Below are 26,559 nucleotides of genomic sequence, written 5' to 3'. Positions count from 1 at the left end.
GCCCCAGCGGATGTCATCGAAGTGGAGTACGGATTCCACGCTACTCCATGTAAAACAGCGTTCAAAAACTCCAGGAAAATATTTTAGAGCGATCCAACAGTCAGATCTTTAGTTATAGACCTTTTGCGCTTGTGCTCTAGTCCTGTCGATGGTAGGGACGGACCGGACGTTGTTGGAGTGAAGTAACGATTCCACCATACTCCATGTAAAACTGCCTCCGGAAACTCCATTAAAACATTTTAGAGCGATCCAACTGTCCGATCTTTAGTTACAGACCTTTTGCGCTGGTGCTCTAGTCGTGTTGTTGATATTGCCTAACTTGATGTCGTCGGAGTGGAGTACCGATTCCACGCAACTCCAATTAAAACACCCTCCATAAACTCCTGAAAAGCATTTTAGAGCGATCCAACGGACCGATCTTTAGTTATGGACCTTTTGCGCCAGTACTTTGGTCGTGGCGGTGCTTGCGCCCGACCCGACCGACCGGACGTTGTCGGAGTTAAGGAGAAAAGCTTAAGGGAATCAAACATTGCACTATCTACGTATCAGTATCTACAACCCGAGTTGTTAAGCTCGTAGGGGTGTCTCAACACCTAATGCCCTAAGACCAACTGGTCTGGGAGTCATTAACCTAAAACTCGTTACATGGGTTAAAGATACATTATGTTTTAAGTTGTATGTGTATATAAATAAAAATAAAAAAAGAAGAAAAAAAAAAGTAATAATAATAATAATCCCAACCCAAGGAAGTTCACCTTAAACATTTGAACATAATATTGTTTTCTTCCAACAAAAGCCCCATCATCTATGTTTTTATATATTGAGCACATAAAAAGAAGGTTTATTAATATCTTGTTTAAGAAGTATGAAGCAGTAATATAAATTTAATGAGAGTTTGTTTATCTGGATAGATTAATGGAAGTTGAATGATGAATGCCTTGCTTTGTGAAACTTGCAAATTGTTTCTCTATTTTAAACGCTTTAGATTACTAGAGACTAGTAATAAGCTGGTTAGGGGGTGTGATTAGTACTTAAAAGTGCATGTTTATCAAGGTTTTATATCATCATTTTGCACTTGAAGTATCAATAACTCCTTAACTAAAGCATGTTTTATAATAACAAGTTTGATACTATAAGATACCTTAATTTATGGTAAATGCTCATCTTAAATGCAGGCTTATCACATAAATAAAAGGATTGATTGATGAGTTTAAGTATTGAAAGTGAAAGGACAAAGAGATGTCCAAACTTAGAAAAGAGATGTCGGTGCAGTCCAAACCGGAACATTGCTCGGTAATTGGATCATATCTGGAGCTCTAGATCTCGGATTTAGGTCCATTTTATATGGATGGAAAGGTAAGACAAAGGCCTAAAACTTTCATGCGGAGCCCAAGATTTAAAAAGGTCGTTTTTAAGTCCAAACTGAAGGAACAACGAAGAAGTCCGAAGCTGTCCTGCAACCCAGACACTATTTAGTGTTCAGCCCATATCTTGAGTTCTAGAAGTCCAAATGACCTCATCTTTTTTTTGTTGGAAAGATGAGACAATTCCTAGAACATTCCTGAGGATTCTGGGCAAATTATGATGTTAGCAATGACGTCTTGTTCAGACAAGAAGATAAGGATTGTCACCAAATCAAGATGTGGCCACCCACTCATCAATTAATTAACAAATCAATAGTTCCAAATTTTGGCCTATAAAAGGAGGAACTTACCATGTATTGAGGCATCTTGGTTTCCAGATCAAGATCATGCTCTTGCTTTCTCTCTTTGTATTGCTTATGTTTTGCTTTCATTAATATCAAGTTTATGCACTTCATTTCCTTTCCTTTACTTAGTTAACTTCTTTCTCATTTATATTCTTATCTTGTTCATCTATGTTTCTTTCTTTTATTATTTTTAGCTTAGTTAATTATGTCAAGGTGAAAAGGGTACACTAAATGGTGTAAGAATAAGTATAATATAAACTTAACATGGACCTTAACGTTGGATACTAACATGTTTTATATTTGTTATCTTGTTCACTTTTAATACTTTGCTTGTTAAATGGTTAATCTAGATTTATGTTGTATAACACTTGGTACAACAAATACTTGGTACTTTCATAGCCCATACTGTATTGGTATAACCGACACCTGAGCTATGAAAGGAACTTGATTTGTTGTTAACATAAGTTATAATCATGAATGTCTGCCAACATTTACAAGTATTAGCTTTATTCGAATAAGATAACTAATGTAATCATGTTAACAATTTATAATCTGATTGGAACCTCCTTTATGTGTGGTTTCCAATTGAGTAATAAGAGTTTATACTATACTTGTTTGAAGTACCATTAGTGGATCCTCTAACCTTGACATTTATTTTTATCGTTGTTTAATCCTTACATTAATCAAAGTTCTCATTAATTTCTTCCTTCTCTTCTTTATGATTGTTGTTGTTTTTATTATTATTATTATTATTATTATTATTATTATTTATGTGTTCATAAACTCAGTATATAGGCTGGAAACCTGTGACCCGATCTTTTAGATCATTATCAGGTATAACAACGCCACGTACTGAGTATTATTATTATATTACTATTACTAGTACTACTATTGTTATTATTATCGTTATTATTGTTATTGTTGCATTGTTATTTATAATTTATACAATTAACCTCTCTGTGGTTCGACCCCGGTCTTACCGGGTTATTTATTACTTCGACACTCCTGCACTTGGGAGAAGACATCAAGCTTTTGGTCGTGTCAAGTTTTTGGCGCCGTTGCCGGGGAGGTAAATTCTTGTATAAATTATAATATTTAATTTATTTTATCTCTTCACTTTTTCATTTTATCTAACTTTTGTTTTTTTTTTTCTTTTGTTTCTTTTTCTTCTCTTTTCTTTTCTTCCTTTTATTCTCTTCTTACACGTGCATGAGAGTTTGGTCACGTACATTAAGTGATCGACTTTGTAGGGTATCCTCATCATTTTCAGAAAATATGGCCGAAGAAGATAATCAATCGCTTCATAATGAGAATAATGAGAATAACCGTATGAGAACACTTAGAGACCACATGAATCCCACAAGAACAAGTGCACCCTCATACATAGTTTTCCCTCCTAATGCATCTCATTTTAATTTTAAGCCAGGCATTATTCAACTTTTACCATCTTTTCATGGCTTAGACTTAGAAAATTCATACTTGCATTTAAGGGAATTTGAGGAGGTCTGTAATACCTATAATGACTCAAATTGTAGCCTGAGCACCATTAGATTAAAGCTTTTTCCTTTTTCATTAAAAGATAAAGCTAAAACATGGCTACAAAATTTAAGACCAGGATCTATTCGTGCTTGGGATGAAATGCAACAACAATTTTTAAAGAAATTTTTTCCATCTCACAGAACAAACTCTTTCAAAAGACAAATCATCACTTTCACTCAAAAGCCAGGAGAAACATTTTACCAATGTTGGGATAGGTATCGAGATTTGCTTAATACTTGCCCTCATCATGGCTTTGAAACATGGAGATTGGTTTCACATTTTTATGAAGGTTTAACACCTAGAGATAGACAAATGGTTGAATTGATGTGCAATGGAACTTTCGAAGATAAAGACCCTAATGAAGCAATGGAGTACCTAGACTTGCTAGCTGAAAATGCTCAAAATTGGGACACCGCAGGTACTTATGAGGCACCAAGTAAAACTCAACATCATACATCTAGTGGAGGTATGCACAACCTTAGGGAAGATCATGACCTCCAAGCCAAGTTTGCATCTTTAGCAAGAAAAGTCGAAGCACTTGAATTGAAAAAAAGTGGTCAATTAAAATCTGTTCAAGACATTGTGTGTCAAATCTGTGAAACCAATGAACATTCAACAAATGATTGTCCAACTTTGCCTTCTTTTAAGGAATGCCTCCATGAACAAGCCCATGCTTTAAACAGTTTCCAAAGACCCAACCATAACCCATACTCACAAACATACAACCCTGGTTGGAGAAATCACCCAAATTTCAGTTGGAAGAGTGATAGAAACAATGCACAAACTTCACAGCCACCGTTTCAAGCACATCATAATTTTCAAAATTCTCATGGATATGCACCTCCTTATGCTCCACCTCCTAGAAGAAATGTTGAGGAAACATTGCATGCATTCATTGAAAAGCAGGAGACAATCAACACTCAACTTGCTCAAAGCATGAAAGATTTTAAAGATGCTCTTGCAAAATTAACATCTGCTCTCAGTTTCCAAGAGAAAGGTAAGTTTCCATCTCAACCACAACAAAATCCAAAGGGGCAATACAATGCAAATGCAAGTGGTTCTGAAAGCCAACACATGGATCAAGTCAAATCAGTCATCACTCTTCGTAGTGGTAAGGTTATTGAAAAACCCATTCTTGAACCTTGTGAGAAAGATGATGAGTCTATCTCTAAGGGTAAGGAAGGGGTTGAACCTGAACATTGCAAAGAAAAGACTGATTCCCCGCCAGCACTTCCATTTCCTCATGCCATGACCAAACAAAGGAAAGTCAATCACAACTCTGAAATCTTTGAAATTTTCAAACAGGTAAGGATCAATATACCTTTGTTGGATGCTATTAAACAAGTTCCTTCCTATGCTAAATTTTTGAAAGATTTGTGCACTGTGAAGAGAAAACTGAATGTGAAAAAGAAAGCCTTTTTAGCCGAACAAGTAAGTGTCATTCTTCAGAACAATAATGCTTTGAAATATAAAGACCCTGGTTGTCCTACAATTTCTTGCTTTTATTGAGAACATAAAATTGAAAGAGCCTTACTTGATCTTGGAGCTAGTGTGAATTTACTTCCATATTCAGTCTTTCAAAGTCTCAATCTAGGTGAGTTAAAACCAACCTCTGTAACTCTTTTACTTGCCGATAGATCTGTAAAAGTGCCTAGAGGAATAGTTGAGGATGTGTTAGTACAAGTTGATAAATTCATTTATCCTGTGGATTTTGTTGTCTTGGATACACAACCTGTTGAAGCATGTAATTCAATTCCTGTCATTTTAGGACGTCCATTTCTTGCCACTTCTAATGCATTGATTAATTGTAGGAATGGACTAATGAAGCTATCATTTGGAAACATGACATTGGAGATGAATATTTTCAACATTTACAAGCAACCTGGAGATGATAATGATTTACAGGAAGTGGGCTTTATTGAAAAATTAGTTCATGATCAATTTCAAACCACTTCTAGTGAAACTGAGATTGATGAATCTGATGATTTGCAAATGGTCTACTTTCAGGAATCAAAGGCATGCAATTGGAGACCACAAATTAAAGAATTGCCACCACGATCAATTGAGCCCATACCCTCAAGTGTTCAACCACCAAAACCTGAATTGAAGCCGTTACCATTTAATCTCAAATACTTATTTTTTGGAGAAAATGAAACTTTTCCGGTAATAATCTCTTCCAAACTTAATGCACATCAAGAAGGTAAGTTATTACAGATTTTGAAAATGCACAAAAATGCATTAGGATGGACCATAGCTGACATAAAAGGAATTAGCCCTTTGATTTACCCACACAAGATTTATTTGGAGGAAAATGCTAAACCCTCTAGAGAAATGCAACGAAGGCTTAATCCTAATATGAAAGAAGTAGTGAAAAATGAAGTCATTAAGCTTCTAGATAATGGAATCATTTATCCTATTTCTGACAGCAAAAGGGTAAGTCCTACCCAAGCTGTACCCAAAAAGTCTGGAGTCACTGTGATAACGAATGAGAAAATGAGTTAATTCCAACTAGTACTGTTACTGGTTTGGCGCATGTGCATTGACTATAGGAAACTTAATTCAATGACTAGAAAAGATCATTTCCCTTTACCTTTCATGGACCAAATCCTAGAAAGAGTTGCAGGTCATGAATTTTATGTTTCCTAGATGGGCTATTCAGGTTACAATCAAATTGAAATTGCATTGGAAGATCAAGAGAAGACTACTTTCACATGTCCATTTTGTACTTTTGCATATCGAAGGATGCCTTTTGGATTATGTAATGCACCAGCCACGTTTCAAAGATGCATGCTTAGCATATTCAGTGATATGGTTGAATGTTTTCTTGAAATTTTTATGGATGATTTTTCTGTTTTTTGGTGATCATTTGATGATTGTTTGACTAACTTAGAAAAAGGTTTTGAGCAGGTGTGAAGAGAAGAATCTTGTATTGAATTGGGAAAAATGTCACTTTATTGTAACAAACGGCATTGTACTTGGTCACATTGTTTCATCGAAAGGAATTGAGGTTGACATATCTAAATCGAGTTAATTTGCCAACTTACCAACACCAAAATCTGTTAAAGATGTTAGATCATTCTTAGGACATGCTGGTTTTTACAGAAGGTTCATCAAAGATTTTAGTGTAATATCTAAGCCATTGAGTAACCTTCTAATAAAGGATAATATTTTTGAATGGACTGAACATTGTAAAGAAGCCTTTGTTAAACTTAAAAACTTGCTTACTTCTGCTCCTGTCATTCAACCTCCTGATTGGTCATTACCTTTTGAAATAATGTGTGATGCTAGTGATTATGTCGTGGGTGCTGTCTTGGGACAAAGAAAAGATAAGAAACCTTATGTGATTTACTATGCAAGTAAAACTTTAAATAGTGCTCAAATGAATTACACCACCACTGAAAAAGAATTACTTGCAGTAGTATTTGCTTGTGATAAATTCAGATCTTATCTTGTTGGCTCACCTGTTGTTGTTTCTAGTGATCATGCAGCATTGAAATATCTTCTTTCTAAGAAAGATTCTAAGGCTAGATTGGTGCGGTGGATTTTGTTACTTCAAGAATTTGATATCACAATCAAAGACAAGAAAGGCACCGAAAATGTTGTTGCAGATCATTTGTCAAGATTGACAACAGATTCGAAATCTGACATCACACCAATCGATGACTACTTTCCCGATGAATCTTTATTTTCCGTTTCTACGATGCCTTGGTTTGCTAATATTGTTAATTTTCTTGTTTCAAGACAATTGCCAGCTCATTGGAGTACCCAAGACAAAAGAAAGTTCTTGAACGAAGTGAAGAACTTTTATTGGGATGACCCTTATTTATTCAAATATTGTCCTAATCAAATATTTCGAAGATGCATTCCTGACAATGAGGTAAGTAGTGTCATTAAATTTTGTTATTCTGAGGCATGTGGGGGTCATTTCTCATCAAGAAAGACAACTGCAAAAATCTTACAAAGTGGATTTTATTGGCCCACCATGTTCAAAGACTCACATGCATTCTGCAAGACTTGTGAAAATTGTTAAAAGTTGGGATCTATTTTAAAACGTCACATGATGCCTTTAAATCCTATTCTTGTCATCGAGATCTTTGATTGTTGGGGTATAGATTTCATGGGTCCATTTCCTCCATCATTTGGTTTTGTGTACATATTAGTCGTAGTAGATTATGTTTCAAAATGGATAGAGGCAATTCCAAGTCGAAACAATGATCACAAAACAGTGATAAAGTTTTTGAAAGACAATATTTTGAGTCGATTTGGAATTCCTCGAGCCATAATAAGTGATGGTTGAACACATTTCTGCAACAAGCCATTTGCTTCTTTAATGAAGAAATATGGAATCACACACAAAGTTGCCACCCCTTATCACCCTCAGACAAGTGGACAAGTAGAGCTTGCTAATAGGGAGATCAAACAGATCTTGGAGAAAACGGTGAACCCTAATCAGAAAGACTGGTCTTTAAGACTTAATGATGCACTTTGGGCTTATCGAACTGCATATAAAACATCATTAGGTATGTCACCTTATAGACTAGTCTATGGAAAACCTTGTCACTTGCCTGTGGAAATTGAACATAAAGCTTATTGGGCTATTAAAGCTTTCAATTCAAACATTGATGATGCTAGTCAGCTGCGAAAATTGCAAATAAATGAGCTTGAGGAAATTAGAAATGATGCATATGACAATTCAAGAATCATAAAGCAAGAATCAAAGAGTTTCATGACAAGAAAATACTGTGAAAAACATTCAATGTTGGTCAAAAAGTCTTGCTTTATAATTCTCGACTCCATTTATTTCCTGGAAAACTAAGATCAAGATGGAGCGGTCCTTTTATTGTGAAACATGTGTATCCATATGGGGCCTGTGATATCGAGAATCCAAAGAATGACAATGTTTTCAAGGTAAATGGGCATCGGTTTGAAAGTTTATTTTGACAATTTTTCAGTTGAAAAATGACTCTACTGAATTGAGTGATCCTGTATATAAAGATTGATTCTTTTTCTCACATTGTTTTGTGTTTGTTTTGGTGTATCTTTTGTTTTGCTAGTTTCTCTCACCCCGGTCAAATGGCGGATAACGGTACTCCGTGACTCTTAAGTCGGTTCTTTCAGTTTCCCATGATAACTGATATCTGTGTATATAATTGTGCAATTCTTTGCTCTTTCTTCTTTCTTTGAATCTCCCATCCAATTCTCATTTAAAAATGGACACCACTCTTGAAAAAATGAAAAAGTATTTTCCCGCTCTGCCTCAGAATGCGATTACAAAAATTTACCGTGCTAGGTGTGAAAGATTGAGGTTGTTAATGAACCATCGAATTCCTGAAGATATTTGTTGGCTGATTGAAGCAAAGGTCCGATTATCAGGTGAGTCCTCCAATTCTTTCATTTCACACATGCCTGGAACAGGTAAAAGCACTTTTGCAAAGAAACGTCGTGCAAAACGACTGAAAGTCTGTCACAAATGTGCCAGATGGACTTGTAATGCGACATGTCGTTCTTTAAGAATGGTATCTATAAACCGTGAAGATAAAATACAATTCATTAAGGATGGCTTGAGTAAGGGGTCTTTAGATAATCTTTTATTGACCCTTGAGACGCATCCTAGTGGAGATGTGCATCGTGTAATTCATGATTTATGGCCACAATTCCATAAAGAACATGATCGACTTAGTCTTGGGAATTTGACTAAAAAAGACCATGTTTGCCAGTTTTTAAGAAAACTGGATGGAAAGCCTATCCCCGACCCATAGAGGGCGTTTAAGCCGTTCTTGACGTAAAACCAAGGGAAGATGTGAGCCACAAACACAACTACCTGTACATACATGCTTTGTCAAATAAATAAATAAAGAGAGAGTGTGAGACTACAGCTGGCCTACATGTAGGTGTATGATTGCATTTTCACTTTTTCATCTATAAATTCTTCTCTTCCTTCCCTTCATTTCTACTCATCCCATACATTCATCAAATATAGAAGTGTGTAGAAATGGGCAGGTTCCTCAAGTCATCACATAAGAAATATTTTGTGTTTTCGGTGGATCCAGCCCTAGGAAAGAAAAAGAGTTTTTAGAATCAGCAAATATCTTGGTCAAGTACTAGCTGAGAGAAAGATTCATTTAGTGTATGGGGGAGGCAGCCTTGGGTTAATGGGAGGTGTTTCAATGGCTGCATTTTTTAGGAGGCAGTCAAGTTTTGGGGGTTGTCCCCAAAGCTTAGCAAATGGGGACATCATTGGAAAAATAATTGGAGAGGAACTACAGGTCCCAACAATGTCTGACGACTGAATACCATGTTTAACCATGCTGATGCCTTCATTGCCTTACCAGGTGGTCTGGGCACATTGGAAGAGATCTTTCATATTTCATCTTGGGCCAACTGCACATTCACCATAAACCTATAGGTTTGTTAAATGTTAATGGTTTTTTATGATAAGTTGCCTATCTTTCCTTGATCAAGCTGTGGAACATGAATTTCTAACATCTTCGGCACGACAAATCAATAATCTCTGCTGCTACTGCTGAACAATTGATTGACCAACTACAATCTTTCATCCCTGTCATTGATCCTTGCATGAGTCGCCTAGATTGGTCAGCTAAGGAAAGCCGTAAAAAGCTTAGATTAGATTTGAGCCTTCATCTGTGAAACCTTGTGTCTTTTGTGTTATTAATAGCATATTATTTTGTTTTGTTACTTCTTATATTTGTTTAAGTGTGTTTCAGGTTTTTCATTGTTCGCTGTTTCAGGTGATGTCTTCTATACTCTATCTTTCTACCTTAGGACATTGAGGACAATGTCTCGTTTTGGTTGGGGGGGAGGGTAGTAGTTTAGAAAAAAAAAAAAAAAACCTAACCAACTAACTGTTGTTGTTTTTTAAAAAACCATTTGGCAAAACTTCTTGAAATATTCAGGTTTACAAACTCTCGCATTGTTATCACTTGATTCATGCTCATATACTCATTTAACAAAGTATTATTAAAACCTTCATTTTCACACACACACTTTAACATATGATTGTGGGTTGCACATTGGATTATTACATTATTTATGTTCTTTTGTTGAGGGTAACAACTAAGGGAAAGGATAGTATATAATTTGCAATATATATATATATATTGATAATATTGATGATAATAAAAACGTAGATAAGCAATTAAGCCCGAAGGGGTGTTTTAACACCTAATACCTAAAGTCAACTAACTTGGGAGCTATTGACCCAAAGCTTGTTACATGGGTTAAGGAGAAAAGCTTAAGGGAATCAAACATTGCACTATCTACGTATCAGTATCTACAACCCGAGTTGTTAAGCTCGTAGGGGTGTCTCAACACCTAATGCCCTAAGACCAACTGGTCTGGAGTCATTAGCCTAAAACTCGTTACATGGGTTAAAGATACATTATGTTTTAAGTTGTATGTGATATAAATAAAAATAAAAAAAAAAATAAAAAAAGAAGAAAAAAAAGTAATAATAATAATAATCCCAACCCAAGAAGTTTCACCTTAAACATTTAAACATAATATTGTTTTCTTCCAACAAAAGCCCCATCATCTATGTTTTCATATATTGAGCACATAAAAAGAAGGTTTATTAATATCTTGTTTAAGAAGTATGAAGCAGTAATATAAATTAATGAGAGTTTGTTTATCTGGATAGATTAATGGGAAGTTGAATGATGAATGCCTTGCTTTGTGAAACTTGCAAATTGTTTCTCTATTTTAAACGCTTTAGATTACTAGGAACTAGTAATAAGCTGGTTGGGGTGTGATTAGTACTTAAAAGTGCCATGTTTATTCAAGGTTTTATATCATCATTTTTGCACTTGAAGTATCAATAACTCCTTAACTAAAAACATGTTTTATAATAACAAGTTTGATACTATAAGATACCTTAATTTATGGTAAATGCTCATCTTAAATGCAGGCCTATCACATAAATAAAAGGATTGATTGATGAGTTTAAGTATTGAAAGTGAAAGGACAAAGAGATGGCCAAACTTAGAAAAGAGATGCCGGTGCAGTCCAAACCGGAACATTGCTCGGTAATTGGATCATATCTGGAGCTCTAGATCTCGGATTTAGGTCCATTTTATATGGATGGAAAGGTAAGACAAAGGCCTATAACTTTCATGAGGAGCCCAAGATTTAAAAAGGCCGTTTTGAAGTCCAAACTGAAGGAACAACGAAGAAGTCCGAAGCTGTCCTGCAACCCAGACACTATTTAGTGTTCAGCCCATATCTTGAGTTCTAGAAGTCCAAATGACCTCATCTTTTTTTGTTGGAAAGCTGAGACAATTCCTAGACATTCCTGAGGATTCTGGGCAAATTATTATGTTAGCAATGACGTCTTGTTCAGACAAGAAGATAAGGATTGTCACCAAGTCAAGATGTGGCCACCCACTCATCAATTAATTAACAAATCAATAGTTCCAAATTTTGGCCTATAAAAGGAGGCACTTACCATGTATTGAGGCATCTTGGTTTCCAGATCAAGATCATGCTCTTGCTTTCTCTCTTTGTATTGCTTATGTTTTGCTTTCATTAATATCAAGTTTATGCACTTCATTTCCTTTCCTTTACTTAGTTAACTTCTTTCTCATTATGTTCTTATCTTGTTCATCTATGTTTCTTTCTTTCATTATGTTTAGCTAAGTTAATTATGTCAAGGTAAAAAGGGTACACTAATGGTGTAAGAATAAGTATAATATAAACTTAACATGGACCTTAACGTTGGATACTAACATGTTTTATATTTGTTATCTTGTTCACTTTTAATACTTTGCTTGTTAAATGGTAATCTAGATTTATGTTGTATAACACTTGGTACAACAAATACTTGGTACTTTCATAGCCCATACTGTATGGTATAACCGACACCTGAGCTATGAAAGGAACTTGATTTGTTGTTAACATAGTTATAATCATGAATGCCTGCCAACAATTACAAGTATTAAGCTTTATTCGAATAAGATAACTAATGTAATCATTTGTTAACAATTTATAATCTGATTGGAACCTCCTTTATGTGTGGTTTCCCAATTGAGTAATAAGAGTTTATACTATACTTGTTTGAAGTACCATTAGTGGATCATCTAACCTTGACATTTATTTTTATCGTTGTTTAATCCTTACATTAATCTTTTTAACTCAACGTTTCTCATTAATTTCTTCCTTCTCTTCTTTATGATTGTTGTTGTTTTTATTATTATTATTATTATTATTATTATTATATATATTATTATTATTATGTGTTCATAAACTCAGTATATAGGCTGGAAACGTGTGACCCGATCTTTTAGATCATTCTCAGGTATAACAACGCCACGTACTGAGTATTATTATTATTATTACTAGTACTAGTACTACTATTGTTATTATTATCGTTATTATTGTTATTGTTGCATTGTTATTTATAATTTATACAATTAGCCTCTCTGTGGTTCGACCTCGGTCTTGCCGGGTTATTTATTACTTCGACACTCCTACACTTGGGAGAAGACATCAAGCTTTTGGTCGTGTCACCGGTACTCTTGTCGCGTCAGTGGTAAGGCCCCACCAGACATCGTCGGTGTATAGTACCGATTCCACGCTACTGTATGTAAAACAGGCTCCCGAAACTCCTTAAAAACATTTTAGAGCGATCAAATGGTCAGATCTATACTTATGGACCTTATGAGCCGGTACTCTGGTTGAGTCGGTGGTATTGCTTATCCGGACGTCGTCGGAGTGGAGTACCGATTCCACGCAACTCCAAGTAAAACAACCTTCATAAACTCCTAAAAAACATTTTAGAGCAATCCAATGGTCCGATCTTTAGTTATGGACCTTTTGCTTCGGTACTCTGGTCGTGGCGATGGTTGCGCCCGACCGGACGTTGTCGGAGTGGAGTACCGATTCAACGCTACTCCATGTAAAACAGCCTCCATAAACTCCTAAAAAACATTTTTAGAGTGATCCAATGGTCCGATCTTTAGTTATGAACCTTTTAGAGCCTTTTGGGACGGTACTCTTGTCGCGTCCAGAAAGTCCTACAAAACATTTTAGAGCCATCCAACAGTCTGATCTATACTTAGTACCTTTTGGGACGGTACTCTTGTCGCGTCGGTGGTAGGGCCCCACCAGATGTCGTCGGCGTGTATTACCGATTCCATTCTACTATATGTAAAACAGGATCCGGAAACTCCTGAAAAAACATTTAGAGCGAGTCCAACGGTCAGATCTATACTTATGGACCTTATGAGCCGGTACTCTGGTCGTGTCGGTGGTATTGCTTAACTGGTCGTCGTTGGAGTGGAGTTCCGATTCCACGCAACTCCAAGTAAAACAACCTCCATAAACTCCTGAAAAGCATTTTAGAGCGATTCAACGGTCCGATCATTTGTTATGGACCTTTTGCGCCGGTACTTTGGTCGTGTCAGTGGTATTGCCCAGCGGATGTCGTCGGAGTGGAGTACCGATTCCACGCTACTCCATGTAAAACAGCTTTCAAAAACTCCAGAAAAATATTTTAGAGCGATCCAACGGTCCTATCTTTAGTTATAGACCTTTTGCGTCGGTACTCTACTCCTTTCGGTGGTAGTGACCAACCGTACATCGTCGGAGTGAAGTACCAATTCCACCATACTCCATGTAAAACTGCCTCCGGAAACTCCTGGAAAACATTTTAGAGCGATCCAATGGTCCAAACTTTAGTTATGGACCATTTATGTCGGTCCTCTGGTCGTGTCATTAGTATTGCCCGAATGGACGTCGTCGGAGTGGAGTCCAATTCCACCCAACTCCATGTAAAACAACCTCCGGAAAGTCCTGCAAAACATTTTAGAGCCATCCAACAGTCGGATCTATACTTATGGACCTTTTGGGCCGGTACTCTTGTTGCGTCGGTGGTAGGGCCCCACCAGACGTCGTTGGCATGTAGTACTGATTCCACGCTACTGTATGTAAAACAGGCTCCGGAAACTCCTGAAAACATTTTAGAGCGATCCAACGGTCGGATCTATACTTATGGACCTTTTGAGACGATACTCTAGTTGTGTCGGTGGTATTGCCTAACCGGACATCGTCAGAGTGGAGTTCCGATTCCACACAACTCCAAGTAACACAGCCTCCATAAACTCCTGAAAAGCATTTTAGAGCGATCCAACAGTCCGATCTTTAGTTATGGACCTTTTACGCCGGTATTCTAGTCGTGTCGATGGTATTGCCCGACCAGACATCGTCGGAGTGGAATACCGATTCCACGCTACTCCATGTTAAACAGCCTCCGGAAACTCTTGAAATACATTTTAGAGGGATCCAACGGTCCGGACTTTAGATATGGACCTTTTACGCCGATCCTCTGGTCGTGTCGTTGGTATTGCCCGACCGGACGTCGTCGAAGTGGAGTCCAAGTCCACCCTACTTCATGTAAAACAACCTCCGGAAAGTCCTGCAAAACATTTTAAAGCGATCCAACAGTCGGATCTATAGTTATGGACCTTTTGGGCCGGTACTCTAGTCGCGTCGGTGGTAGGGCCCCACCAGACGTCGTCGGCGTGTAGTACCGATTCCACTCTACTATATGTAAAATAGGCTCCGAAAACTCCTGAGCCGGTACTTTGGTCATGTCAGTGGTATTGCCTAACCGGACGTCGTCGGAGTGGAGTACCGATTCCACGCTACTCCATGTATAACAGCCTATGGAAACCCCTAAAAAACATTTTAGAGCGATCCAACGGTCGGATCTTTAGTTAGGGACCTTATGATTCGGTACTCTAGTCATGTCGATGGTATGGCCTGACCGGACATCGTCCAGGTATAGAACCTATTGCACGCTACTCCAAGTACAACAACCTAAGGAAACTCTTGAAAAAAGTTTTACAGCAATCCAACGATCGGATCTATAGTTAGGGACCTTTTGAGCCGGTACTCTGATCGTGTCGGTGGTATTGCGGTACTGGACGTTGTCAGAGTGGAATACCAATTCCACGCTACTCAAAGTAAAACAGACTCCAGAAACTCCTGAAAAGCATTTTATAGCGATCCAACGGTCCGATCTTTAGTTATGGACCTTTTGCGCTGGTACTCTGGTCGTGTCGGTGGTATTGCCTGATCAGACGTTGTCGGAGTGGAGTACCGATTCCACGCTACTTCATGTACAACAGCCTCCAGAAACTCCTGAAAAAAATTTTAGAGCGCTCCAACGGTTCGATCTTTCGTTATGGACCTTTTGCGCTGGTACTCTGGTCGTGTCGGTGGTATTACCCAAGCGGGTGTTGTTAGGGTGGAGTACCGATTCCACCATACTCCATGAAAAACAGCCTCCAAAAACTCCTGCAAAACATTTATGTAGATCCAACGGTCGGATCTACATTTATGGACCTTTTGGGTCGGTACTCTAGTCGTGTCGGTGGTATGGCGCGACCGGACGTCGTCGGCGTGGAGTATCGATTGCACGCTACTCCATGTAAATCAGCCTTCAAAAAGTCCTAAAAAATATTTTATAGGAATCCAACGGTCGGATCTATACTTATGGACCTTTTGAGCCGGTACTATGGTCGTGTCAATGGTAGTGCCCGACCGGACGTCGTCGGAGTGGAATACCGATTCATTGCTACTCCATGTAAAACAGACTCCTAAAACTCCTGAAAAACATTTTATAGCGATCCAACGGTCCGAACTTTAGTCATGGACCTTGTGCGCCGGTACTCTGGTTGTGTCGGTGCTATTGCCCGACCGGACATCGTCGTAGTAGAGTGCCGATTCCACCATACTCCATGTAAAATAGCCTCCAGAAACTCCTGCAAAACATTTTAAAGCGATACAACGGTAGGATTTATAGTTATGGACCTTTTGGGCTGGTGCTCTGGTCGTGTCCGTGGTGTTGCCCGAATGTACATTATCGGAGTGGAGTACCAATTCCACGTTACCCCATGTAAAATAGCCTCCGAAACTCCTGAAAAGCATTTTAGAGCGATCCAACGGTCCGATCTTTAGTTATGTACCTTTTGCGCCGGTACTCTGGTCGTGTCCGTGGTATTACCCGACTGTACATCGTCAGTGTGGAGTACCGAGTCCACACTACTCCTTGTAAAACAGCCTACGGAAACTGGTGAAAAAAATTTTAGAGCGATCCAACGGTCAGATCTTTTGTTATGGACCTTTTGGGCCGGTACTCTAGTCGTGACCGTAGTTTTGCCCGACCGAACGTTGTCGGCGTGGAGTACCGATTCCACGCTACTCGATGTAAAACAGCCTACGGAAACTCGTGAAAAAAATTTTAGAGCGATCCAACGGTCGGATCTTTAGTTATGGACCTTTTGAGCCACAACGTACTATTGTCGTGTCGGTGGAATGGCCCGATTGGACGTTGTTGGAGCAGAGTACCGATTCCACCCTACTCCATGTAAAACAGCCTCCGGAAACTCCTGCAAAACATTTTAGAGCGATCCAACGGTAGGATCTATCGTTATGGACCTTTTGGGGCCGGTACTCTGGTCGTGTCGGTGGAATGGCCCGACCGGGCGTCGTCGAGTACTGATTCCACGCTACTCTATGTAAAACAGCGTCCAGAAACTCCTGAAAAACATTTTAGAGCGATCCAACGATCAAATTTATACTTATGGACCTTTTGAGCCGGTACTCTGGTCGAGTCGTTGGTATTATCCGACCGATTGTCGTCGGAGTGGAGTACCGATTCCACGCTACTCTATGTAAAATAGCGTCCAGAAACTCTTGAAAAACATTTTAGAGCGATCCAACAGTCCGATCTTTAGTGATGAACCTTTTGCGCCGGTACTCTAGTTGTGTCGGTGGTTCATTAGTACTTAAAAGTGCATGTTTATCAAGGTTTTATATCATCATTTTGCACATGAAGTATCAATAACTCCTTAACTAAAGCATGTTTTATAATAACAAGTTTTATACTATAAGATACCTTAATTTATGGTAAATGCTCATCTTAAATGCAGACCTATCATATAAATAAAAGGATTGATTGATGAGTTTAAGTATTAAAAGCGAAAAGACAAAGGGATGGCCAAACTTAGAAAAGAGATGACGGTGCAATCCAAATCGGAAGTCGTCGGCGCGGAGTACCGCTTCCACGCTAATCCTAGTAAAACAACCTCCGGAAACTCCTAAATAACATTTTAGAGCGATCCAACAATCGGATCTATAGTTATGGACCTTTTGGGCCGGTACTCTATTCGTGTCGGTGGTATTGCCCGACCAGATGTCGTTGGCGTGGACTACCGAGTCCACGCTACTCCTTGTAAAACAGCCTCCGGAAACTCCTCAAAAACATTTTAGAGCGATCCAAAGGTCAGATCTATAGTTGTGGACCTTTTGGGCCGGTACTCTGATTGTGTAGGTGGTATCGCCTGACCGGACATCGTCAGCGTGCAGTACCGAGTCCACGCTACTCCCTGTAAAACAGCCTACGGAAACTCGTGAAAAAAATTTTAGAGCGATTCAACGGTCGGATCTATAGTTAAGGACATTTTGAGTCGGTAGTCTAGTCGTGTTGGTGGTATTGCCCGACTGGAAGTCGTCGGCGTGGAGTACCGATTCCACGCTAATCCTAGTAAAACAACCTCCAGAAACTCCTCAAAAACATTTTAGAGCGATCCAACAGTCGGATCTATAGTTATGGACCTTTTGGGCCGCTACTCTATTTGTGGCGGTGGTATTGCCCGACCGGATGTCGTAGGCGTGGACTACCGAGTCCACGCTACTCCGTGTAAAACAGCCTACGGAAACTCCTCAAAAACATTTTAGAGCGATCCAAAGGTTGGATCTATAGTTGTGGACATTTTGGGCCAGTACTCTATTGGTTGTCGGTGGTATTTGCCCGACGGATGTCATAGGCGTTTGACTACCGACGCCACGCTACTCCTTGTACAACAGCTTCTGGAAACTCCTCAAAAATATTTTAGAGCGATCCAACGGTCGGATCTATAGTTGTGGACATTTTGGGCCGGTACTCTATTCGTGGTGGTGGTATTGCCCGACCGGATGTCGTAGGCGTGGACTACCGAGTCCACGCTACTCCTTGTAAAACAGCCTCCGGAAACTCCTCAAAAACATTTTAGAGCGATCCAAAGGTCGGATCTATAGTTGTGGACCTTTTGGGCCGGTACTTTGATTGTGTAGGTGGTATCGCCTGACCGGACATCGTCAGCGTGGAGTACCGAGTCCCCGCTACTCCCTGTAAAACAGCCTACGGGAACTCGTGAAAAACATTTTAGAGCGATCCAACAATCGGATCTATAGTTAGGGACATTTTGAGGCGGTACTCAAGTCGTGTTGGTGCTATTGCCCGACTGGAAGTCGTTCGCGTGGAGTACTGAGTCCACGCTAATCCTAGTAAAACAGCCTCCTGAAACTCCTAAAAAACATTTTAGAGCGATCCAACGGTCGGATCTATAGTTGTGGACCTTTTGGGCCGGTACTCTATTCGTTTCGGTGGTATTGCCCGACCGGATGTCGTAGGCGTGGACTACCGAGTCCACACTACTCCCTGTAATACAGCCTCCCGAAACTCCTCCAAAACATTTTAGAGCGATCCAACGGTCGGATCTATAGTTGTGGACCTTTTGGGCCGTTACTTTAATTGTGTAGGTGGTTTCACCTGACCGGACATCGTTAGCGTCGAGTACCGATTCCACGCTACTCCCTGAAAAAGAGCCTCCGGAAACTCCTCAAAAACATTTTAGAGCGATCCAAAGGTCGGATCTATAGTTGTGGACCTTTTGGGCCGGTACTTTGATTGTGTAGGTGGTATCGCCTGACCGGACATCGTCAGCGTGGAGTACCGAGTCCACGCTACTCCCTGTAAAACAGCCTACGGGAACTTGTGAAAATCATTTTAGAGCGAGCCAACAGTCAGATCTATAGTTATGGACCTTTTGGGCCGGTACTCTATTCGTGTCGCTGGTATTGCCCGACCGGATGTCGTAGGCGTGGACTACCGAGTCCACGCTACTCCTTGTAAAACAGCCTCCAGAAACTCCTCAAAAACATTTTAGAGCGATCCAACGGTCGGATCTATAGTTGTGGACCTTTTGGGCCGGTACTATGATTGTGTAGGTGGTATCGCCTGACTGGACATCGTCACCATGGAGTACCGAATCCCCGCTACTCCCTGTAAAATAGCCTACGGGAACTCGTGAAAAAAATTTCAGAGCGATCCAACTGTCGGATCTATACTTATGGACTTTTTGGGCCGGTACTCTATTCGTTTCGGTGGTATTGCCCGACCAGATGTCGTAGGCGTGGACTACCAAGTCCACGCTAATCCTAGTAAAACAGCCTCCGGAAACTCCTCAAAAACATTTTAGAGCGATCCAACAGTCGGATCTATAGTTGTGGACCTTTTGGGCCGGTACTCTGATTGTGTAGGTGGTATCGCCTGACCGGATATTGTCAGCGTGGAGTACCGAGTCCCCACTACTCCCTGTAAAACAGCCTCCGGAAACTCCTCAAAAACATTTTAGAGCGATCCAAAGATCGGATCTATAGTTGTGGACCTTTTGGGCCGGTACACTGATTGTGTAGGTGGTATCGCCTGACCAGATATCGTCAGCGTGGAGTATCGAGTCCCCGCTACTCCCTGTAAAACAGCCTACGAGAACTCGTGAAAAACATTTTAGAGCGATCCAACGATCGGATCTATAGTTAGGGACATTTTGAGGCGGTACTCAAGTCGTGTTGGTGTTATTGCCCGACGTGAAGTCGGCGGCATGCAGTACCGATTCCACGCCTAATCCTAGTAAAAACAGCCTCCGAAAAACTCCTCAAAAACATTTTAGAGGATGCGACCAACAGTCGGGGTCTATAGTTCTGGACCTTTTGGACCGGATACTCTATTCGTGTCGGTGGTATTGCCTGACCGGATGTCGTAGGCGTGGACTACCGAAGTCACGCTACTATCTTGTAAAAACAGGGCCTCCGAAACTCCTCAAAAACATTTTTTAGAGCGAGATCCAACGGTCGGATCTATAGTTCTGGACCTTTTGGGCCGGTTACTCTATTCGTTATCGGTGGTTATTGCCCGACTGGATGTCGTAGCCTGGACTACCAACGTCCACGACTCCTTGTAAAAAACAGCCTCCCGAAATTCCTCAAAAACATTTTAGAGCGAATCCAACGGTCCGATCTATAGTTGTGACCTTTTGGGGCCGGTACTCTATCGTGTCCGCTGGTATTGCCCGACCGGATGTCGTAGGCGTGGACTACTGAGTCCACGCTACTTCCTTGTTAAAACAGCCTCCCGAAACACCTCAAAAACATTTTAGAGCGATCAACGGTCAGATCTATTATTGTGGACCTTTTGGGCCGGTACTCTGATTGTGTAGGTGGTATCGCCTAATCAGGACATCGTCAGCGCGGAGAAACCGATTCATGCTAATCCTAGTAAAAAAGCCTACAAAAACTCGTTTAAAAAAAAATTTGTAGAGCGATCCAAACGTTCGATCTATAGTTAGGGACATTTTGAGTCGGTACTCTATTCTTGTCGGTGGTATTGCTCCCGACCGGATGTCCTAGGCGTGGACTACCGAGTCCACGCTACTCCTTGTAAAAACAGCCTCCAGAAACTCCTCAAAAACATTTTAGAGCAACCTCCAACGGTCCGATCTATAGTTGTGGACCTTTTGGGCGGTACTCTATTCATGTCACTGGTATTTGCACCGACCGGATGTCGTCGGCGTGGACTACCGAGTCCACGCCTACACCTTGTAAACACCCTACGGAAACTCAGTGAAAAAAATTTGAGAGCGATCCCAGAATCGGATCTATAGTTATGACCTTTGAGTCGGTACCCTATTCGTGCGGCGGGAACGGCCCGACCGGATGTCGTCGGAGTGGGAGTTACCAATTCCAAGCTACTTCATGTAAAACAAACCTACTTTAAACTCGTTTTGAAAAAAAATTTAGAGCCAATCAACGGTCGGATCTGTAGTTATGGACCTTTTGAGTAGGTACTCTAGTCGTGTCAGTGGTATGTCCCGATCGGACGACGTCAGCGTGGTTAAAGCTAACGATTCCCCCATTGGCTACTTAATGTTAAATAGCATACGGAAACTCATTGAAAAAAATTGAGGAGCGATCAACTGTCGAATCTTAGTTGCTGGACCTTTTGAGCCGGTACTCTTATCGTGTCGGTGTATCAATATTTTCTTTTTCATCTTTGCTTAATCAAAGAGATAGTTTTTCAACTTGTCCTTTGCATGTTTATTATCTCTAGTCAATGAATTGATTTTGCATTTTTATATTGTATGTTCTTCTATCACCAACGTTTCTCTCATAGGAGGAACCTCCTTCATCCACTTCTTACCCTAACAAGTTATGCCTTGCCGACCTCTTCTAGCCATAGATTGTATAGAGCATACAACAAATAAAAATAACATGGCGGATTGCCCAGAACACATCAATCAATATCTTAGGATTGTTGGGCTCTGATATTAACTGCACATAGCTTTGATACCAACTGATGTATAAAGAAGCAACATAAGAAAGACAACAAGTTACTAAGAACATAGAATTATAGCCAAATATAGATCAAATAAAAATACCCTAATTTAAAATTTTATTATTGAAATATTTTCTTGTTTAGGTAGTCTACTTTTCTAGAGGTGTACAACTCATATAAAACAAAAAACTTACCTAAACCAAAAAGAAAAACCTGGGAAAAATAAAGGAAAAAATATGAAAGTTCATTACATAAACTAGAAAAAAAAAATCCTAAATTTAAATATGAAAAAAACAATAAAAAGAAACCAAATAGAAAATATTTTAAACCAACTACACAAATTATTAGCAATTCTCGAACTTATAACTTAGCATGATCGAAAGGCCTTCCTGAGCGAAATTGTTTTACCATATATGAAACTAAGGCTTTTGGAATCTATTAGCAAATTTTTTACCTCAATTCACGGTCAAATTAAAAGTTATGCCCAATAACATAATATTGTACATTAAAAAAATAAATCTTATTGCATTCCAATCAATCTTTGGGTTAGAGATAACTTATGCTCGAGTTCAAATTACACGACAAAAAATATAAATTAAGATTGCAACAACATAACAAGCAATAACATGAAATTAGTAGGCTTTGATACTAGGTGGTGCTTAACTCTAATACGAATTGACAAAGATGTAAGAAACATAAGAAAAATAACAAGTACAAGAACACAAAACATATACTAGATAACGATCACACAAAAAACACTAATTTAAAATTTATTACCAAATATTTTCTATTTAAGCAGTCTATCTCCAAGAGATTGCCAATTTCTTAAATAAACTTAACTTACGTGAACTAATATGAAAACCTGAAAATAAAGGAAAAGGTAATAAAATCCTACACCAACTAAAAAAACAATCTTAAATAAAGCTGAAAAATAATAAAAAGAATTTAAACAAAAATAAATTCAAAACTAACTAAAAAAAAATATCATAAATCTCGAACAATAACTTCTGAATATTATCTGGAGGCCTTCCCGATCTCAAATTACCATGAGATTCTAACTCTAAAGAAAATAGAACCTCAAAAACCTTCTAGCAAAATTCCAACTTTATACAACAATCAAATAAAAAATTATTACTCAACAATCACATATAAGTAAAGCCTACATGTTAAGAAAAAATCTCATGGCATCATTTTGCTTAGAACCTTACTTCATATCACACAACACCACTATATCCCGGCAATCTATGCATTCTATGGCTTTGCATAACTCTCCTCACCAAAAAAGCGTCCTCCCACCTCCCCACATCTGCATATAAGTTGATAAAAGGATTCTACTTGCCCATTAGATGGATCCAACTTGGCCAAATTTTCTGCAGCCCTTTCTCCTATAGTTATGTTACGATGTGTTTTACATGCTGACAACAACATGCCCCAAATAACAACATCAGCCTTCATAGGCATGCTTCGAATCAGTTCCTCGGCTTCCTCAAGTCGCCCAGCTTTGCCCAAGAGATCAACCATGCAACCATAATGCCTGATATCAGGATCTATATTGTGTTTGGACTTCATGCTCTTAAAATAGCTCTTCCTAGCCCCACCAACCCAGCATGGCAACACGCACTAAGAACTCCAATGAAAGTGATTGCACTGAGCTTAATATGGCGCCCTTGCAAGTCTGAATATATTTCAAGAGACAATTTGCATGTCCATGGGTGGCCAGCCCACATATTATGGTGTTCCACGGCGAGACAGTAGATGCCTTATCTCGAATTTGATAGAACACTTCTAAGGCAGTATTGATGCTACCACATTTGGCATACATGTCGATGATTGAAGCACTTAAGTTGTCATTTAGAGGGATGGAGTTATGATGCACATATTCATGGCCCATCTCCCTTCTTTCAATGTGCCTAAAGCAGCAATTGCTGAGAAAACACTCACCATTGTCACTTCATTTGGTCGGATTCCACTAGTTACCATCCTATGAAACAGCTCCAAAAGCCATGCCAGGCTGGTCACTTTGTGTATAACCAGAAATCATCGTACTCCATGAAAAGACATCTCTCTCGGGCATCTCATTAAATAATTCCCTTGCCCGATCAATAATTCTATTTCGTATAAATCCTGCTATGAGAGCATTTCGAGAAGCAACATGGTCCTTAATGCCGAACTCTAATTGCGAACAAGCCTCATTAAATCCTGCCACAAGCTGAGTATAAATGGATAACTGTCGCCTGCACAAAGTCATAACAGTCAAAACTTGTCTTCACAACAACGCAGTGCAATTGCTGACCCTCAACAATTGCCATTGCTCTCCCACATGCAGAAATTAAATCAATCATCGTTACTTCACTAGGTCCCAACCCTGTAGAGACCATCAAACGGTACATCATGAGAGCTTCTCTTAACCTTTCTACTCGAACGTAACCATCAATGATTGTGCCCCATGAAACAATATCTTTATCTGGAATCATCTCAAACACTTCCTTAGCCAAATTGGCAAGCCCTGCCTTGGAATACCCATTTAACATCACATTCCACGAAACTACATTCTTCTCTTGCATCTCATCAAACAAAGCTCTCGCTTCGCCTAAAACTCGAAGAAGCACAGTACATGTTTAACAAATTCGTTGAAACAAGAACGAACCCGTCAAACATCATCTTGATAACTAATCCGTGAAGCAATCTACAATCCCAAATCCTACCCACACGACAACAAGCCGATATCACACTTGCCATAGTTCACCTCATTAGGTACCAGACCCACATTTCTCATTTCCTTATAAACCTTAATTGCCTCACCCCAAAAATCATTTTTAACAAAGCCCATTATCATCGTAGTATATGAAACACAACCTTTTTGAGGCATTACTTCAAAACAACTTGCGTGCGTCATCTAAATTTCCAGATTTTACATACACAGAAATCATTATATTACATGACACAGGGTCCAACTTAGGACACGAATCAAACAATGATTTTGCAAGACCGAAAAACCCACATTTGGAATACATGTTAATCAAGCTATTTCGTATGAAAGTGTTTGAATCAAGGCCTGATTTGAAAAACAAGGCAATGGATTTGTTGGCCTCGGCCTTGAGAGATAGCCAAATGGGTTGTTGCGCAGGACTTTAAAGCTGAGATTAAAGAGCGCTCGTAATTGAAGTTTTTCTGGTGTGCTTTGAGAGAGAGGAGATGTTGGATATGGTGAAGAAGGTATTGAAGAAGTGGGCCTGGGAGGTTTTCGTGGAGACCCATTTGAGAGAAGTGAGTGTTGGAGGAGGAGGAGGAGAGGAAATGAGAGAGCGAAGAAGAGATCTGAGCTTGAAAGATTGGGTCATGGAAGGGAACCATGAGAACTTGTGTCCATTCAAGGAAGAAACAGATTTTGGAGCGAAAACTTTTTTTTTTTCCTCTGGTTGTGTGTGTGTGTGTGTGTGTGTGTGTGTGGGGGGGGGGGGGGGGGGGGGGGGGGGGGGGGGGGGGGGTTAAATGTAAATTACATATGCATGTATTTAATAAAATAATTGATGATTATATATGTTAAATAAAATTGTGTTGAAGCACTTCATATGTTATGTTCAATTTAGTTTATATTGAGTTTAAACACAATTTAGATATTCTATTCAAAATTTAATTTTACTCAAAAAAACAAATTCAAGTCATCATTGTTTTAATTTTCTTTTTTAATTTTTTTATCAACTAAGTTAACCTACCAAATCCTCTACATAAGTTATGGACTCGATTGAATTTAGTAACTTTGTTTTTTGAAATCAAGTTTTTGGTCAAATTATATGATAACAAAAATAAACATGCAAAGAAATTGATTTAATAAAATTTAAGAACAAAATACAATGAAGAGCTATGCAAAAACAATAATTGTTAGTATTAGAAAAAATATGTTATAATCCTATTAAAAACAAAGTAAAAAATGAATTGTACTTTATTAAATAATATTGCAAATACATTTTAAATTAATTTATTTAAATGAATTTTAACTAAAAAATTTCAAGCCCGGGCTTAAATAGGGGAAAAATTTTCAATGTCGTTTCATTTTATTTTTTTTAGAAATATTGAGACGATATTATTTTAAATTGAGATGGGTTAGCCTAGCCCACTTGTTTAACTCGTAACTCGAGTAATAAATTTGTTTTGCTTTAAATAACTTTATATTTAAAATCTACCTTTTATTTAGTTATATGATACTAAAAATAGACATTCACAATAAAAACAATAAAATTAAATTAAAAATAATAATAATTTTATCGAGTTTAAATTTAAATGTAAGAGGGAAAAAAATTTAAAAGCTAGAAAAAGGCTATGGCTTAGGCTTGGTTAAACTAGTGCACTTAGCCCATGAAAATGGAAAGGCCATGTGCCTGACATTTTTTTTATCCCTTTTCTTTTCTTGGCTCAAGAGGTAGATAATATATCATTTTTCTATATATTTTTTAAATCAAACGATGATGTGAATCTAAAAACCGTATAACCCACGATCAAAATTAAATATAATTCAAGAAAGCTAAATTCTGATTGAAAATGACTCAACCCAATGATTACTTGGACAAAATGATATATAATTATTGGATGAAAACCTTAACCCATTGATTATAAAGAATCAAGAACTTTAATGATAAGGATGAGCACAAAAAAATAAGCAATTTTTTGGTATAAGTTTTGAAAGAGTTTAATGAAAAATTAAGATTATAATTAGCCTTGACAAAAGTTATTTTTTTGAAATAATGTCCAAGTTGCTGGTTTTTCTTTTATTTTCTTGGCTTAAGAGATAGATGACATATCATTTGCTTATATTTTTTCTAAAAAAAATCAAACGATGATGCGAATCTAAAAGGTAAGAACC

At 38.7% G+C, this 26,559-nt stretch overlaps 1 pseudogene; it reads right to left on the bottom strand.

Annotated features, from left to right (window-relative positions):
* Positions 1-22,912: 22,912 nt before the first annotated feature.
* Positions 22,913-25,109, bottom strand: LOC118060335 (pentatricopeptide repeat-containing protein At5g19020, mitochondrial-like; annotated as a pseudogene).
* Positions 25,110-26,559: the final 1,450 nt, after the last annotated feature.

This window comes from Populus alba, chromosome 10 (genome assembly GCF_005239225.2).
Source record: "Populus alba chromosome 10, ASM523922v2, whole genome shotgun sequence".
Classification (NCBI taxonomy): Eukaryota; Viridiplantae; Streptophyta; class Magnoliopsida; order Malpighiales; family Salicaceae; genus Populus; species Populus alba.
Note: the sequence above shows the minus strand (reverse complement) of the source record. Positions and strands in the feature narration are given on the sequence as shown.